Source organism: Microtus oregoni, unplaced genomic scaffold (genome assembly GCF_018167655.1).
Source record: "Microtus oregoni isolate MIOR12 unplaced genomic scaffold, Mior012 000058F_ref0000040, whole genome shotgun sequence".
Taxonomy (NCBI): Eukaryota; Metazoa; Chordata; class Mammalia; order Rodentia; family Cricetidae; genus Microtus; species Microtus oregoni.
In genome coordinates this window covers 11,662,681-11,675,178 of record NW_024543834.1, presented here as the reverse complement: position 1 = coordinate 11,675,178, position 12,498 = coordinate 11,662,681, and the positions used below count along the sequence as shown (strand labels likewise).

General features: G+C 39.8%; 1 pseudogene; it reads right to left on the bottom strand.

Annotated features, from left to right (window-relative positions):
- Positions 1-7,598: 7,598 nt before the first annotated feature.
- Positions 7,599-8,426, bottom strand: LOC121438864 (annotated as a pseudogene).
- Between the last annotated feature and the right edge of the window lie 4,072 nt (positions 8,427-12,498).

Sequence of the window (12,498 nt, the reverse complement as noted above, 5' to 3'; positions counted from 1 at the left end):
CACCATAAAATGTAAAATATGAAGAGAGTTTCTTGTGACTTTCAGAGAACATTCTCTAGACAACCCTCAACTGCACACACCATGCTTTGTAGTCTTTTAACAGCAACAATCCGTGGGTCAAAAAATGAATGTGCAATTGTGGAAAGTCCAGTGCAAGATAGGTACTCATCACTTTTAAACCTCTGTTTCAGCCATTAAAATGTCCCCAAATAGTCTGTATTTCACTTGAAAATGGATGGGGAGAAGTGTGTAGTAGACCTAAGTATGACTTAAATGTCAGGTGATCATCAGCACATGGATATGTCTTGAGGGGTAACCTCCAGTAGAGCAAGGAAATGACAGCGAGTACAGTTGCTAGTCATTACCTGTTCTCTTAGGGCAGTATCTCCAAAGTGTTTTGACATTTAATGTTGATGTTTTACTACAAGCTAATAGAATATTTATTAAATATAAAGAAGCATTGCCTAGAATCCTATAATCCCAATACAAATGTTTAGTTCCTTTTATATTGACTTTTTATTAATGTTCATAGGTGCTCTTATGTTCAATAAGAACATTCATATCGTGTTGCTTTCTTTTTAGTTAATTATACATTGTAAAAATTTTAAGTATTATTTTCTACTTTATCTCATCTTCATAGTGAGTATTTTCATGGATGTGTGTATTGTACCCAGGTAGCAGATCATGGAGTCAACTTTCCCTTAGATGTTTAAATTACTCATCTTCTGTTGTCTGACACTAAAGCCTATGCAAGATTCTTTAGTTGGTTTATTTGCTTATACTTTTTTCATATATGTGGTCATGAAGGCACAGGCACCTAGAATGAATGTTGTGGTCCTTGGTTCCCAAATAAAGCAGTTGGTATGCTACATGGCTCTCTCCAAGGGATGAACAACTCTGGCTGAACATCAAACAACCCGATGCTTGCTCCCAGTCCTGTCTTTCAGGTTCCATTTCCTGAAGAAATGAAAAAAAATGTATCAAAGCCACTATGTGCAGAAGCTGAAACCTATGTTTTCTCTAAGAAATTTAATGTGTTTGAGTAAAGAGCTCTCCATAGTGGCAGCTTGACTTAATGCATTAAGGGGTTATGTTCTAGTAAAATTGCCATATATGTGGCATCAGCAATAACCACACTCAAAGACTCCGACTCAGGAAGGCCATGGTTACACATCAGCAGTGACTAAAGTCTCAGCAGGTTCCTTCAGTTTACAGAGATGGAAACATGAGGAGCACAGATATAGCTCAGGTGTTACAAACCCATGACCAGACATACATTTGTATGCACACTGGTGTTTTTCCAGGGATGTTGGGTCCCTGAAATTGAAGTTTTGAGCTTCCATATGGGTGCTGGAAATTGAACCCGGATCCTGAGGTAGAACAGTCAGTGCTCTTAATCACTGAATCATCTATCCAGCCCTGACATACATTCTTAAGCTGTGACTATCTACTTCTTGCAGGCAGGGTCTGTGCTCTCCTGCAGTATACATTCAGTGTGCCTGAAAGTGTAGTTAGTCTTATTACTGTGGGTATCATGTTTTTTTTTTCTAGGCTAAGTACCTTAAGTATATAACAGCTCTCAGACTTTAATTCACTGTGAAATAGAATTCATACCAGAATCCACCTTTTAGTATGTTGGGAAGGTTTAAGGAGGCCATGCATATGCACTCAGATAGCTCAGAGTAGTGTTTAGCACGAAGAAATTTTTCTATAACTATGAGCTGTTGTTTATTTCCTTTATTTTTATCAAAGCACCTGCTGCATGGGTTATTATTATTATCCTTTGTTCTGATAAGTTAATAGAACCTCAGAGTGGGTTTTGTAACTTTTCAGTCACTAACTTATTTGTCTGAGTTGAGACCTCAACCTCTTCACTTCCGAGTCTCTTTGATCTTGTGAGGTCTATCAAACTATCAATGAAGAGTAGGGCAGAGTTCTTCATGGACTGACCATGGGGACCACAAACACAGCTATCACAGATGCGAGGTAGCAGCAATCCTGCCTAGACTGACTGAGTGTGAAGGAGAACTTATGGAGATGGTGACATGTCTTGGGTTTACCTCTGTTTCCTGAACTAACTCACATGTGAATTCCAGGAGAGCAGTGAGGAAATGAACTTAATATTTGTCCAGATGAGTAAAGGTGCCCTCAGGGACGAGAAATCTTGCTGAGTTTTGACATTCAATTTCTAAGCACTTTAGCTTCTAAGAGGTACTTCCTAATCTACTTTTCTGCTCCATTCCCTGGTCCCTCTCCTGTCTCTGCAATGTCCCTATGGGTTGCTGCCTGTGCTGCAGGCCAGGGATTTGGGACAACAGAATTCCTGATGCGGAATTTTTGAGAAAGGCCAAATAGAGTGTCGAGAAGTAGGAAAACAGAATAAATGACAAAGGGGAGCCTACACATTCCTGGTTTCTACTTTTTTAATTCACTGGCAGCTAACTTAATAGAAATATATTACAGTAGCAAAGAAGAAAAAACAACTTTTCAAAATCACAACTCAGTAATATCCTTGCACTTTGGGTGATAAATATGCATTTGATGAAGAGTCAAAGCTATTTCTTCATCAAAGGCTCTACTAATGCTTGGACTGATCCATCTTCCTGAGCTCGCAGTCCAAATACACACCTCTGCAGCAGGATCTAAGCACACCCAAGGGTGCCTCTGAGTGAATCTTAAAGGTGCCGAATCAGGCAGGCATTTTAGGAGGTCATTTTCCCATTTTTTATCTATCAGCAAATTCCCAGCATAACTTATTCAAGGTACCACATTGTAAACGGGATGCCTAGCTTACATGTAACCCTGGAGAAACTGTCCTTGTCTCCAGCTTCAAGTGAAGGTGGCACACAAATAGGCCAGACCCGCTCCACCCAGAATTAAATAGTTAAATGGGGCTGAGAATTAAAATCCACACTCGTTTTCTCTATGAGTACTCAATTTTGCCTATTCGGTGAAAGCAACTTAATTTGACTTCCTTCCTTCTGGATGTGCCTCCCCAGGTGGGATGTGAGCTACTTAAGGAATGATGTACTTTATTTAGCACAGGTTCCAGTACCCACAGGCTGCTTAGCGACGGTATGGTGTGGGTAGAAGTAACAAGCTTGCAAGGGAGAAGGCAGGGGCTCAGTGACACTTCTGTTGCCCATTCTGTGATTTTGACCAGCATTCCAGTGTCTTCAGCTATCAAATAAGGCAGATGTTCCAAGCTTATCTATCAGGTAAAGATCTGGATAAACTGTGCTATGGACCATGCTAAATGCAACACATGGCACCCCAAACTCCCACATCTAAGAATGGGAGGTAAGGATGTATTATTATGGGTACTATGATTGCTTTGTTTTCATTGAGAATCAAGTATTCTGGGCTTGTATATTACAAGTGACGGACAACGGCTGCCTTCTGACATCCTATACATCCCCTTGTTTCTTTATCCTCTATCTTTCTGTAATAACAGGAAGGGCTTTTGTTCTAGTGTTTTTACCTCATGGTACCAGGCACGTAATAACGTCAGGGGCTGACTGAGGAGAAACATCGCTGGTACTTTTTATTTTCCAGTTTCAGACACCAGCAGAGAGAACACTCTGAGTTCAAAGTTAAAAATCCCACAGAGGAGAGACGTACTCTCTCTTGGATCGAGTGCCAGTATAATGGGTATATGATTTTTAAAAGTATTATAGTTGAATGAAAAACAGAAATAAAAGGGAGACCTAACACTGATGTGAGCCTCCTGATGGTGGCACAACTATGAAGGGCAAGAAGTACTTTTTTGAGGCGGTGTGCAGCAAATAAAACAGGAGACAATGAACAGAGATTCTACAGTCTTTTACTCCAAGGAGTTTACCTATAGCAATTGTATCCTTTTCTCTCTATTTTTGGATTTAGGAAGGGCAGGCCATCTTGACCCAGCAAAGCCCTTTATTCATTTACTTGAAAGGAGATCACTTCCATCTCGTCCCACAATCAGGCAGCAAGTATTTACCAAGTAATGATTGCCTACCAGCAGCATGCAGTAAGTACACCGTGATGGAGAGAGCTAGACATGTAAAGTGGAGAAATAGATTTGGGAGTCATTTACATCCTGGTGAGAGAGGAAGTGCTGAAAGCAGATGAACTCCGAGAGGAGACAGGTGGAGAAGAAAAGGGATAGAATCCACAGTCTCAGGGGGACTCCTGCACAGGAGGAGAGAGGGTGGAGACAGGATGCCAGCTGGAGCTGAGTGAGTATGAGATGCTGCCCAGAGCCAGGTCAGGGGAGGGCACTACATAAGAAGGAGCCCACCCTGCAAAAGCCTCGTATGATGGAAACTGGCAAACCTAGAAACAGGAACCCATCTAGACTCAGGTTTCATTTTGTCCAAATTTGTTTTTCTCTCCTTGGCTCATGTTATGTTTCTTAAACACCCAGGGTGATATATGTATTAATAAAAATTCCAAGTCATTTTGGAGCCACTGATACCTTTAGTTGTCATGAAGAAGTGGTACCAATTGCTCAGGCCTCCACCCAGCAAGGACCAATGATAGTGTCCTTATGATTCCTTGTGTGATGTTGGTTCCTGTTAGTCATCTTAACAAGCCTCTGTGAGGCATCTTCTGTGCTTTGAGAGATCCATAAACATGATCATTTTAGGAGTACATAGTGTCCTTAGGGATAGCCAAGCACACAGAATTCTTGCTGCACTGGAGACCAATTGATAGACTTTTTGGAATGATTGACAATTACCAATACCTGGAGGTTTTAAAACTTATTTTATATACTCTGTGAATACACTGTTCCGACTTCTATTTCTTATAGAACTCATGATTCATCTACACTAGAAGAAACATTTAAAAATGTTTAAAGTAGAAATGGAGCAAGATAAACTAGATTAGGTCAGACTCTTGTTTGAGAGTTGAATCTCCTATACTGTAATTGGCTCATGTCGGGGAGCCTTCCTTGCCTCCCTGCCCCATAACAAAGAGAACTTGCTCATTTACACAGCTTGTGGTAAGTATCATATGATAGGAAGCATGCATCATTTTACATTAAAGGACATTGAAAACTAATGAGGAAGGATAAAACAGGTTCACCAATAGCTATGATGCAAGGCAACAGGTGGCAATTATCAAAAAAATCCAGTACATTCTCTAATATATTACTATTTTAGAATAATATTTTAAGGAATATATAAATGAAGACATTGACTTAAAATGCAAGAGATTTTAGAGGAAGAATATGGATCTCATAAAATATCATCTGTTTCTAACTGTTGGTAGGGTCTGGGGAGGAGGTATTGGGTTCGGGTAGGTATAGCTATAGTAGTAACAGAAGAACTGGTTTCAGTGACAACATAGGGCAGAAGCAGTGGTATATGAACCTGAGAGATCAGAGAGGGTACTGTGGGTAGTGCACAGATGAAGAAGACCAGCCTGTTAGTTGAGGGATACTCAGGAGTCACCGTATTTATCATGGATAAAGACAATATATCAGCAACTTGATATTTATTATATATAAAATACAGAGAGCCCTCTGTATAGTTTTAAAAATAAATCTTAGAGATGTATCTTTTGTATTACAATAGTATCTATATTATGTGGCATCTTAAGCATGTTTTTTATAATCATAAGTTTAGGTAGGGATGATATATAAGAACATTAAAAAGCAACATTAAGAAAAAAACAATGTCATCTGAAGTTATATATTATTTGTATATTATATTCTTACTGAAAATATTTTGACAAATACAACTTATCTACTGAAGGAAACTGGGCTTGGTATCTTTAGTGTCACCAAAGGGAGCCCTTTGGGGTTAGAAAAGCATGTGTTGTTCAGAAAGGAAAACACTTCATGATTTTCAACACTCCAACTATCGTCAAAGAAAGTGCCCACTTTATCTCATAGCTTAGGTTTGAGCAGGTTGGAATAGGCATTGAGAGCCTCTTTCAAGCATGCGCTCTCTGAGTATTTTGAGAATTCTGAGATGAGTGCTAATCTTGGAGGGCCTGATTTGCACATCATCTTTCAACACTGTGATTTTTTATGTAATCTCCATATTTATTGTGTGATAATTTACTTGATGCTCAGATACAAGGACTCATTAGAAAAGGGAGGCAGAAATGTGGGTACTGATGTGATGTTCTTCCTCTGAACAAACTGACATATCAAACCAGTTTTATTAGCGACTTTAATTAATGACAAACTTTGACATTGCAGCTTGGACCATTGGTGATCTTTGGTGATATTTAACCATTTAGCATTCTATTTTAAATAAGTAGGAATATAAATAAGTAGGCAAAAGGAATTCAAATCTTTAAATATATCAATGAGTGATCGAACTTGTTTATTCATTCAAGAATATCACTTTTTGTATAAAACACAATGTTAGCTTTATGACAATGGAGACCTATGCATGTCGGGCCACTTTGAGCAAAGCTGGGACCTCATGTTATATAAGGGGTGAGGAATCGTAGAGTTCAAGCATTGACAAAAATGTCAAAAGCAAGAGTATTTAGATACTAGTTGACCTTTAGCAATAAAAACATGGCTACTTAAAAATCATTGTTACTCATTGGCTATTTTTCAGAAATATTGGGCTGTCACTGATTGGCTGGCATTCAGAAGCATGGTTAATGATGCAGAGCTGTCATTGATCAACTAGGATGGATTTAGAATTGGTTCTGGTGATTACCTGCTGGCACTGACTGAAAAGAATTAGTCCTTTCTATGAGGGTAGGAATTTCATTGTCACCAGAAAACATGGTTATCAGCCTTCCCATCTAAAATTTAAAGCTCTGCTCTGACCTTTTTTTTCATGTTGAGGAATATAGTGAAAGAGGGATAAATTATTTTTACAAGATAAAGTATGAAAAAATACTAAATATTATAATGGACTGTCAGAAGTGTTGACAGGTGACGATAACAAGTGATATATGAATCGTTAACTTTTGCATTCACGTTAACTTCTGCATTAAATATTTTTTTCTCTGAGAATATTATAGTCTTGGAATAGTCCATGTTGGACTCTGTATTTTCATCGCCTTCCTGATTATGTAGAGCACATTCATTTGCTTCTGATCTGCTGGAGAAAAATTGACACCATGAATTGAATTAGTTTGACACATTACTTAGTAAAAAAGGAAGACAGAGGGAAGTGTCAGGTTGAAGTAATGGTTCTTTCCATTTCCCCTTTGTAAGCATTCTATTTCAAAAGATTCTGGTCTTCATTGGCTGGGTGATAAGAAGGATGAGATGAAGGTCATTGGCCAGTGAGTAATAGCATGAAAAGGTAGGCAGGAAGGAATAATTTGAGTATAGACAAAAAATGTTCGTCAAAGGATTAATTGTTTTTCTTCAAGTGTTCATTTGGAATCAAACACTAGGGTTTTTTTTTATGCTTAAAGAACAAGCCACATATTTTTATTTTTTCTCAGAATTGACTTTTTCTCATCCTGTATCATAGAGGGAATCATATAACAATTCACAGAATTACAAAGTTCAATCAGTCAAGTAGTTAAAGAGTGTTAAATTAGTATATTGTGTTAGTCTATTATCAATGTCCCTTGGCCCTCACTAACAGGATACAAAGAGGGAGAGGCGATGTGGGAAGAGGTGAGAGTTGAGTTCACCATGGTTCAACCTTTTTTTCCTGAACAAACTGCCCGTGAGGTCCCTCTGCATGTGGTGGCAAAAGGGCCAAGTACACAGGGGTCTCTGCTCCTTCTTCGGGACTCTTGGTGGCTTTTGATTTTGCCATGTATGTTCTCACCCACCCAGGGCAACAGGCATTGAGGAGGATCTTGTCCCCTTTCCTCTGCTTGCTGAGTTTCCGGGCATGGATTCTCGACAGGACTGTCACCCCAAACTTGCTCACCCCATAAGCACTCTTAGGACAGTCTTCTTTCTCATGCACTTCTTTCTTTGTGTCCTCCACAAATTGTTCATGAGCCCCACCAGCTCCTACTCTGTGATGGTGTCACGTCGAAGCTTCTGCTGCAGCTTTGGGCTGCAGTTTTTCAGGGCCCTGAGACTCAGCATGCTTGATACGTTCACCACTCTGGCTCGGGGGTTCATTAGAGGGAGCAGCCCAGTGCAGACATCTTGGGTACCAAAAAAGTTTGTTTTCAATGACACTTCTGCTTGAATGTGGAACGGGGTTGGGTCAGCATTCTTGAAGGCTATGACCGCGTTGTTGACCAGCACGTCCCCGTACTCCTTGAGCAAAAAGTCTCGCAGGGCGCCAATGCTCTGCAGGTCGTCCATGTCCAGCTGGTGGAAGCGTGGGCTCAGGCCCTCTGCCTGCAGCTGCTGTAACGCCTCCTTGCCCCTTGTCTCATCCCCGGCGGTGAGAACCACGTCCCCTGAGAACTTCCGACAGAGGTCACGCGTGATGGCGAAGCCTTATGCTTTTGTTAGCTCCGGTCACCAGCGCCACGTGGCTGCAGGACAGCATGGCTGCGTGGGTCTAGAGTAGGGGTGGAAGAGTTTTAGCGGTTGTAGGTTGGAGAGCAACACTAGGTTTTCTACATTTATCTAGATGAGTATGCATCCTTGGGTTGGTAAAATGGAGCATCAGGCAAAAGTACTTGCTGTACTCCTAAGATATGAATTAAAACCACCAGAAACCATGTAGGAACCAAGGCGTAGTTTTACATTGCACATGCATCTATGGGAGTGGAGGAAAAAATGGAGGAATTTCTGGAGCTTGTTGGCCACCAGCCTACCCCCAGTTTCCTTGAAGACCTTGTATCAAAGGAATAAGGTGGGGAGGTAGGGAGTGATGCAGCAGGAAATCAAGGGTCATCCTCCTCTGGCATCCACATGTGTTCACACACATGTACTTTCTCTCCCTCTCCCTCTCTCTCTAATACACCACACACACACAAAGACACACACTAAATCATCTTTAAAGGGATAAGGAGATGGGCCTTATCACACAGTGATTGCTTCGTATTACTGGCAAACTGTGTTGTATCACAACATGAGACCACCCTGAAGAAAACTGAAATATTCTTGTTTTTAAACATCTCTAATTTTCAAAGGCCCCTTGTAGCCTTCTGGTGAGCCACATTCTTGTTAGGGGAGCAAATGCATGACTGTCACTTTCTAGTGAATTCTGAAAATGTATGGAACAATTGGTAAGAGAGGAGATGGATGGAGGCAACTGTTGAGAAATGACGTAGGACAGTTTTGAAGACGTTTGCAGTGGGCCTGTAGAAAATTTCAGGCTGACACATGAGCATCAGCTAAAGTAACACAGTAAGTGGGAAAAGATCCGAAGGCGGGCAAATCGGTATATACCTGCAATCATATCACATGAGAGACTGCAGTGGGAGGACGGCCAGAAGCCTGAGGCCAGCGTAGGCTACAGAGGGAGGCTCTGTTTCAAAAACAAAACTAAAAACAGAAAGGAAGCAAAAATAAAAGCAATGAAATTAGAAGCAGCTAGGAGCTGAGACGACAGCCACATCCCTTGGAACACACTGAAAGCATCTCTGGTTTCTCTCATCTCTAGGTGTTGATGTGGTAAGAAAGAGCTGAGAAAGTTGCCAAGGCAGAGAGAACGGCAACTCTTTGGATCTCTCTCTCTCTCTCTCTCTCTCTCTCTCTCTCAATCTCTCTCTCTCTCTCTGCTGGAGCCACGCCCTTGAGCCCTTTAAAGCACTTATAGCCTTTCCACTTAACATTTTCTCTCTTAATTGCATCTCATCCTGTTTGGTTCTCTAATTGTCTTGGGTGTGTCCAAGTCAAGTTTCCTAGAGGGCAGAACTGCACTATGCTCTTTGGGTACTTCCTGGCAGAGCTAAGCACTGGGCTAAGAGCATAATTAAGCAAGCTCTCATTTCAGAGTTGATTGGCTGACTGATTAAAATGGAAGTAAACAGCTCAGGTGATTATTCTGTCCATTGGTAAGCAGGCTGGAGATATTCACTTTGTGACTCTTGTTGCTTCCCATGCCTAGGTCTCAGTCTTAAAATATGTAAAATATGGTGCATGAGTATTGGGAACCTTGGAAACCATAACATTTTCCCAGAAAGCCCAGAAGTTCCATGATCTGGGATTTGAAAAGTGTTTTAGCATTCCATGGGGGAAAATGATACACAGAATTCTATATGCGGAATTTTAATGCATTCAGGCGACAATATGAGGTATGCTTCTTGCATTTAATTTTTTAAATGGTGGGAGCACCTTGAGAAATGTTTCCATATTTTACTTTTGGCTCACAAATTATGCACTGCCTGGGTGTGAGTACCTCTGGATAATGAGTGAGCATCGCAGACTGGAAGATAACAATAACTCCTGAATAGGGCAAGGAAGTCATTTATCTTTCTGATTCCCCTTTGCCAGTATGCATAGAGAAATGACAAACATTCCTATTTGAATAACTATTTTTTGTAAGATATGTTTATTTGAATTCCTATCCTCAATAACTTAGATTGCAATGGGAAAAAGAAAGGAATGGAATAGTTTCATTAATAACTTCAACTTTGTTTCTGAACGTGATGTTCATGTTCGAATATCTTTCTATTTGATAAGTCTCCTTTCCCTCGGCAAGTTTGACTCATAGGGACGTGTGCAGAGGAACTGAACGAAGGATTGTTTCTTATCCTCTTTTTACACCTATCATCTGCTCTCTGCTGGTGTTCACAATTAAGTTAGAACATTTTCTACCTTAAAGCCTTTTAAGTTTCTGCTTTGGATTTGAAATGGTAGATAGTAGAGTACATAAACTGAGTTGGATTTTAGGCACCCTTGGTACAAAATGCCTAACTCCTTCAGTTAAGGTTTTTAAGTTGTTGTTAATGATAAGTCATCTTGATTGGCCATATGGAAGAGCAGGAGCAAGAGGTAAGTTATAACAGAACTTCTTCTGCAGACTGTGAATAACATTTTACTTAATAACAGAGATTGACAGGTTGGGGGGGTATCAACAACACAACGAGTGCTTCCTGGAAATATTCAACTAACTAAACAAGACTGGATCCTGGTTTGGGGAAGCACATGATAACCCACGGAGATCAACTATTTACAATGCTAACCGAAAAACAAAGAAACAAACAAATAGTCTCTTTTAAGAAAGCAATCCAAATTCCTCTGGATTGTATAGCTTTAGAGGAAGGAGATGTATGATCAATGCGTTGCTCTACTTGAGATTGCAAGTGAACATTATAAAATCTCTAAACTATAATTGCTATTAATTAAGGTATAGAAGTGTAATAATTTCTTCTGTGTGCAGGCATCTCTCATCCACTGCACAATTTCTAGACTCCATTGCTTTGCAAACAATACTTCTTTAGAGCATAGGCAACACTTCCCATTTTTATAATATTTTCTAATGTGGAGTATAAACTGCCTGAAATTTGGGTTATATTTCTCCAGCACAGAACATTTTAACAGGATAGGGAGTGAATGGAATATTGGAGATGTTCCTTATCCAATCTGCACAAGTATTTCTGTGATCTGAAGAGCCTACCTATTTTAAAACAATCAAGCCTTGTGTGGGCTTTTGACTGAGTAGGCTTTTGTTCCACTGTAGATATCTCTCCATACTCTGGAAGCCTGATGCTTTTGTTTCATTTACTTCAAGAATTCCTATGACACAATGTCCCCCCCCCCCAGAAATTTGTAAATGTAATTCTAACAAATCATATTTTTAAAAGAATCACAATATCAAGCTATGTATTAAAGACTCCTGTGTGCCCTTTCAGTACCTACTGTAAAAATTATTTAGAAATACAAACTTTTAAAAAACTCTTTCAATACTGCTTATTAAAACTCAAAAATTTTGATTTATCCAATTTTGTTACTAAAGAAAGAATGTTACTTATTTTGTAGAAGGACATTTTCTACTGTAACATGTTAGCCTCAACCCGAATTTCCAAATGATTTCTTATTGCTGACTTTTCTTTTCTTTAGTGGCCCAAAAGAAGGCTTCTTTGATTTGAACTTGGTTCCTAAAGAGCTTTCCATTTTACAGGTCAGATGTCATTTGGGGAAGAAATAGTCAGCTTATGTATCCAGAGTTGCAGTTTAACACATTCCTAAAAGGAACAATACAAAATACTGTCTCCCCCAATGTGCCTTCCAAAATGACTTATGCTGCTTTATGTTAATATTAGCAGTGTGCTTCAGGCTGCAGCAACATGCTGGAAAATTGTGGTCTGCCATACATTTCTTTTGATGTTATTCCATGCCAGATCGGCAGGGAGTATGCACACCCCTGTCTGAGTGTAGTTCTCAAAGTTCAGAATGCTTACTTCAGCACCACGTCTGGGGACAGCTCCTTCTGCAGTTCCTATTTCCCTTTTTTTTGTAGACTCAGGCACAAAAGACAGCTTATGGTTTCAAGGAACTATATTGCCACCGTCGCTCACTTACATATTCCTTGCTTAGCAGTTTGTTTGAATAGAGTGGTTGTAATTATTATTTTTAACCAAAAAGAAATTTGAGAGTAAGAATAACATTTTGAACATAAAAGATGCATATTAGATGGCTCTAAAGTGCTCTGTAATATTAAAACCTTA